The sequence below is a fragment of the Condylostylus longicornis genome, unplaced genomic scaffold (assembly GCF_029603195.1).
Source record: "Condylostylus longicornis isolate FDR11 unplaced genomic scaffold, ASM2960319v2 ptg000004l, whole genome shotgun sequence".
Classification (NCBI taxonomy): Eukaryota; Metazoa; Arthropoda; class Insecta; order Diptera; family Dolichopodidae; genus Condylostylus; species Condylostylus longicornis.
This window is the reverse complement of record NW_026577973.1, coordinates 24,551,698-24,559,128: the sequence shown is the minus strand read 5'-3', so window position 1 is coordinate 24,559,128 and position 7,431 is coordinate 24,551,698.

Here is a 7,431-nt window from a genome sequence, read left to right as displayed (position 1 = left end):
AAAAAATTTTTTTTTGTGGATCCTTTAAAGTAAAGCACAAATATAACAATACAGAGAGCAAATAAAAATTTGGGGAGCCCACCAACCTGCTGTAATGAATACACATGTATAAAAGGTCATTAAGGAAGCTTCTATTTCCTAATTATCCTCAAAATATATAATTTGTAAATAAAGATTTTTTGTCGAAAACCCATCTAGAAAAACAAAGGTATAACATATTTTTGTATTTCTTATTTAAGGACTTATTATCCCTTTTTTCCTTTTTAAATAATTGTTTACTTTTGTAATTTGCAAGTTAATAACATGCGTAGAATGGTCGGAACAAAGATTTTTACATTCTTGAATAATAATCTTTAATGTTAATTTGACAAAATGTAAATGAGGTTTTATCAGATATTATCACAATTCGCTAAAAAAATATATTTGATATTTAAAAACATAATTTTTTATAATTATGCGAATAAAATAGCTTATTTTCTTGTGTAACGCGATATTTTGCTTATGTATACGTTATTCCCATTGTGACATAAGTTATTCATTATTAGAGAATGAAAATTTAAAGAAGCCTTCAACAAAGGTCGCAAGAGTTAAAGTTTATGTATAGTTATATTTCTCGATGCCAAACATTTACTGTATAGGCTGTTTACTTTTAAGGTAGCGATTCATCCCAATACCATAATACAAGAGGCTACTGCTCTGTGTTTGAGTAGTTTAAAAAAGTTTATCATATTTTTACAATATATTATAGCTATTATCAAAAACTGGCCTACTTAAGATGTTAGTAAATGTGCGAGAGTTAGTTATACGCGTAAATCTGTTCCGATTTTGGCTAATTATTGTATAAGTGAGAAGTCAATAAACAGAGTCAATTCTTTTCGGGATTTGGGTGTTATCTTCGATGACAAATTGACTTTTAGGCCTCATTATAATACCATAATTAACAAAGCCAATTCAATGCTTGTTTTTGTAAAGAGATGGGTAAAGAATTCAATAATCCGTACACATTAAAATCTTTGAATATGTCATTGGTTCGCACTAATCTTGAATATGCATGTCAAGTTTGGTCACCCCACTACCTATTACATATAAAAAGAATTGAAGCGGTCCAGAAAAATTCATCAAATTTGCTTTACACGGTTTAAACTGGGAAGATCCCTTAAATTTACCACCTTACAATAATAGGCTTAAACTATTAAACTTGAATTCTTTGGAATCTAGGAGAATTGTTGCAGACATTTTGTTCATTCCTCAAATTAAGGACGGCCAAATTGATTCCCCAAGAATTAAATCTATCATAGATTCTAGTTTAAATACCAGTATACCCGTTTTAGGTCAGAAAATGTATTTAACACGGCCTTTCATCGGACGAATTATGGTAAATACGAATCAATAAATAGAATGTTCATCTATATTAATGAATATAAAAGAATTATTGATTTGTCTACAAGTAAGCAACAACTAAAAAAGGTTTTGTTTAATAATAAATTTCTGGTAGTCTAGTTTTTAAAGTTTAAGTTTTATTGTACTATTGTATTATTGTAATCTAAATATGTTGTATACATGCATATGTACTTATATATAAGTTTTAGTTTTAAGCTATTTTATATTATGTTTGAATTAAACATTAAATAGATAAATAAATAAATAAAAGTTGTTGAAATTGCTTGGCTCCTTCTGGTACCTGCAATACAACTTCAAAAGTTATTTGGCTTTATCTCAGAAACTATAAAAGCTATATGGTATTGAAATTTCGCACAAGCGAATATATTATTGGGGCCGATGTGCTTAATAAAATTCGTTAAAATTTCTTGGCTCTTTCTGGTAGCTGCCATACAACTTCAATAGTAGTTTGGCACACACAGTATTTTGAAAAACACACTACTGAAATTTTGCATAAATTAATATGGTAATACGGCAACTTAAAATCATAGTCTTTCACACAGTCAGTTATGACTTGTTTATTCGCACATAGGATAACAAATTCGTACGGGTATCAAAGAGTTTTATTTATCAATCTTTTATTATGCTTTCTATTTGGAAGATAAAGGATTCTGACTTCTTGAATGAAATTTTACAGTCAATTTTTGTTCATTCTTAAACAATTCATCTCTTCTTAAATTAAAAGAAAATATCTGTTTGTGCATTGCAAAAATAATAAGTAAAAATGTTTCAGTCGGTATAACTTTGCTAAATGGAAATTACTTGAACCTGTCAAACCACTTAATAGAAACTTCACGTATATTATGTGTGACCTGTAAGTGAACACACGACTGCCGAGTTTCGTGAATCTAGCTTTAATATTCTTCCAAATTTTTAAAATTAACTTTCGGAGTTGTATGGCAGCTACCCGAACCTGTCAAGCAATTCTACCAAAACTTCAAAAATACATCTGACCTGAAATTGGACACACGACTGCCGAGTTTAATGAACCTAGTTCTAAAATTTTTCCAAATAGTTAAAATTACTTTCGGAGTTGTATGGCAGCTACCTGAACCAGTGCAGCCATTCCATTGAAATTTTCAGAACATATGTGAAGTGTAATTGGACACATTTTCTCAAATTTGATATTAATATCTCTATTACCTTTTGAAATATTTAAAAAAAACTTCTTTGAGTTGTATGGCAACTACCCGAACCCGTTATCCGAATGGGTTCAATTACAATAGCAGCCGTCGTTGGCGCAAAAGAAAAAAATTGTGAAAGTTTGGTTTCGATTGCATTATTCGTTTTTGAGTTATCGTGCGATCGGACATTTCTAGATCGATGCAGATTTTTACGCTGAGCAAGAATATATATATATATATATATATATATATATGTCCATATCGGAGATGACTCCTTCAAGTGGTTACAAACTCCATACCAAAATAAATATACCCTTCACAAAGTGCAGGGTATAAAATGGAAAAAATGTGCTATTTGATATAATTTTTAAATGAAAAGGGTTTGACATAAGCAAATGTTGCTAGCCTTAAGTAGGTCTTTACACAAAAATTATATTTTTGAATGAAAATTTGAAAGATTAAGAAAACATTTCGCATTTTTTTCTTTTAAATGTTAAAAAAGGAATTGAACATTTAAAAATTAAATTCTTTGTGGAATTTTAATGAAGTTCCTAATTTATTTTATCTTTTCTTAACATTATTTTTATCTTTTGACTAAAATAATATTGAGTTTTGAAACGTAATGGGTTTTGGAATAATTAGGGTTAATATTTATTTTGAGTTTTTTGGAAAAATATTATAAAATTGATAATATTTGTTCATGTTTTTTTAAATGGCCAAAATATTCATAAATATATTGCTTATAAAAAATATATGACAATGATTTAATAATGTGGCATTGTTACACAATTAAAAATAAAACCAGTTTTTATTGCTCTGATGTAACGAACATACAACCAACGTAAAAAAAAGTCTGTTTTTACTGATTTGGTCAAACGCTTGAATAAGACTGTATAAGATATTTTTTTTTCGTAAATTTCAATTAAAGTGTGAAAACTCAATAAAGGGTGAAAATGTAAACCTCTTCCACTCATGAATTTTAAATCGTACATTTATGATATCGCTTTTAATGCGCTTTCTTGTTTCTTCGATAACATAATTTTTTTTCAAACGTTAACGCAAGATTAAATCTTAATATTGAATTCATATTTTATAATTGAAAATTGATTTGCTACATTCTGAATGGTTCTCGACCTTTTATAACATTACTTTATATGTATATATAAGTTACCAAAAAAGTTTCAAGAAAGTTGTGAATAAAATTTAGATGTATTATAAATTTGAAGCTTTAATTGTTGTGAACTTTAAACAAACTGACAATTTCAACAAAAACAAAAGGAATAGAATTAGCTATTTGACACTTGAGTATAGCAATGACACTAAACCAAAAAATTTATGGTCAAAAATGTTATTAACTTTTAACAAGGAAACTTTCTCATATTTTTCAGCACTGTCGAAACATTCGCATGTGCTGTTGTAACGTACATAATACTTGCGTTCCATTTACATATGCAAATTATTCATGAATAAAAGTAGCCAGAACTGAACGAAAGTAAACTACCTAGAGCAAGTGCAACATATGGATTCATTATTTGCAGGTGGATCTTATATTTCCGGGCTTATTCGGGCTTATTGAGGAAAATTAAAAAAATACAAAATGTAAAAAATTGGGGTTTTTCCAAACTTTAACTGCTTGATATTTCGAAAGAGCATAAAATACAAAATCAAGAAATACAATATATAAAAAATTAGGGTTTTTTCAAAGTTTAAATCCTTGATATTCCGAAAGAGCATAAAATACAAAATCAAGAAATATGTTGCTTTCAAGCCCTTTGCTTAGCCCTTTCAGAAACTGTTCATTAAAGCCTCTATCTTTTTCGAAAGGGAAGTTATAAGCAAAAAAGCTAAGGCTAGTAAAAATTTCGTGAAAATCCTTGTATCTCGGAAACCATTGAGTTTTGCAAACTAGTTCCAAACAAAAATTATAGCCATTTTTGGCGTCCTAAACAATGTTATATAACATTGCACTCTTTACTGAATCACCCTGTATAATAAATAGCCGATGTAGCCGATGATGATTCTGGAATTCAATTTAAAAAGAAAATTTTATTTTCTTAATTTTTGTAATGAGAAGACGTAGCAGCTCTTTTAAGAACTGTAGTTGTATATTTTTGGTTATACTACGCATAGATAAAATAACTTTCCCGCTTTTGTTTAGTAACTTTTTCACTTTTACAAATAACCTATAATAATTAAAATTAATAATAAGTAAAAAGAAGAAAATATAAATTTGGTTAAAATAGCACTTACGAGTAATATTGATGAGATTCTTCTTCGAAATTTGTAATTCCTTCAGTTTGGTAATACATATGACATAACATATGTACATATGTATATAAAAATATTTGAACTATGTATATAATAAGAAGGCAGAGGCTATTCTGCTATTCTAATATAGCCTAAATGATGTGAGATGAACTTTTTCTTCGTTTTATAAAAATATAATATTGGTTAATAGGAACAAAAAGTGAAAAAAAGTTGAATAAAATTTGGATATGTTTTATTTTTTGACCAGTTTTGCTCAAGTTTTAGAAAGAAATATTTAAGAACTAAATAAAATTATGCCAGAATTATGTTGCATTTGAAAGATTTCAATGTTATTTTATTAAGTCGGTAATATTATTAGTTTTGATGTTATTAAACTTACGCCAAATAATCGCCATAACGTTTTAAGTAACATATTTTTATCCATAGATGTACATGCATACATAGTTAACCATATCAACTCTGTGATATGTGAACGATTAAATGATTCCTGCAATTGCGTGATAAATTCCACAAATTCATGCAATCTATTAGTTTTAAACAGTATAGCTCTAGCTATTGCTATATTTTACATTTAATTTAGGAATGTAGCTTAAGTATCTTCAATAATATTCAATATTAAATAATATTGTTGAATTAATGAAACTAAATAATTTTATATATAAACTGATTATTATTTTTTTTGTTCTTTTGTTTCGAAATAAAAATTTTTTTTTTTAAATTTTGCTACGAAAATTTTTGATTTTTATATGAAAAATCGTACCAAAGATTTTGTTTTCCAATTACTAATGAAATTATTTACTTTATATGTATCTGAGAGTGACAAATCACCATGACATTTTAATTATTTTTAATGCGTCTAAAATATTAAGAGATTTGGAAAATTCGTTATAAGTAAAACCTGCTACAAGATCAATCAACTATTTTTTCAATTAAGGTTCAATTCGTTTCTAATCGAGATGATCGACACGTCCTGCATAATGTAAATATAAAGTAAACAAAACAAAAAATTCGGGAGAAATTTGCATTTTTAAATTGTTATCATATCTTTAAAACTAATTGATGAAATATCTTGAAATTAAAATTTTGTGTTCTTTTTGCTACCAAACTGACTGACGAACTTTTCAGAGAATTTGGTGAGTTTAAAGACAGGAGCTGAATTTAAAACTCTCTGATAGGAGCTGAATTTACATTATTCTAGGTATGTTAACTAAAAGCGTAGTAGCTTCCTTAAAATTTGCGAGAAATATTTAAAGGCATTTTCGTAGTCTTTTGAAGTGTTTTAGCTAAACTATCCAATGTCTTGCTGCCGGTTATGTGTTGACCATATCAATTTTTTTTTAATTTAAATCAATATAATACTTACACAGGATATTATAATACATTCTGTTAGTTAATATGTTAAGTTTATGTAGAATCTAATGTGTATATGACATCTGTATGTTTAGCTTCATTTCAGTATGAATTTATTCCTGCAGAGCATTACTATATTCATACTAAACATGTTGTTCATGGACATTGTACATGTACTAAAACGAACCAATAATCCATAGAGAGGTGGATTTTGTATTTTGTTTTTTAAATTTAAGTTCATTATCATTTCGTGTTATCATGCGGGTATATGGATGCGATTTTTAATATTTTACTAGTCAACGACTTACGTTACCTAAGTTTTAATTTTGTTTCCTTCATTAAATGAATTACTTATGTGCATACATTCATATTTTAGCACGTTGAGTCTCAACATACTACCGGTGAGCAAATGCAAAATGCCAAAAATGGTGAACATTAGAAAACTTTTTTTGAATCATTGCTGAACATACGAATAACTAAGTAATGCAGAGATAAATTTGATTTCTACTGGCAAAAAAATTAAAATTTTTATATATGTAGCTCTTCTACCTATACTTAGTTTCTCTAAATTGTAACATTACACCTGCGATACAGGGACTTAAAGTAAGTTGCTCATATAGGTGAGAACTGAGCACGGACTCTACGAAGTCTTTTAGATGTGATCATGGTTTACACGATGGAACTTAACATAAGTATTTTGTATATAGTCATAAAGCTCATATAGCTCAACGTGTTAATTTCATTTTAATTTTTTTGAAAAATATTTGCAATAAGTTCTAAAAAAAACAGAACATTTGTGCCATTTCGAATAAAAAACTATTGAAATTTTTTTTGCGTTATTTTTGTTTTAAAGTGTAGTTAAGATGGTTCAAAAAGTTAGTATTTAAAATGTTGCTCCTAAGTATTACACAGTATTAAAATTTTAGAATATTTTTCTATATCAAATAAGATATAGACTTTTTTAAATTGCAATTAGTATCAATCAGAACTGAATAAGTTCACTTATCTAGTTTTAAATATTTTAATACCTGCGTTTCACATGAACAATAACGAACATGAACATTTGAATATGAAATGTAGAAATGAATATGTGCAGATGTTGAACTTGAAACGACACGATAAAAAACAAATAAAAACGTTTCAGTCGGTATAAATCGATTGAATTATACCCTGCACCTTTCGTTGTTGTATAGCAATTACTCAAACCTGTGAAACTATTCTATAGAAACTTCACGGATATGTCTGACCT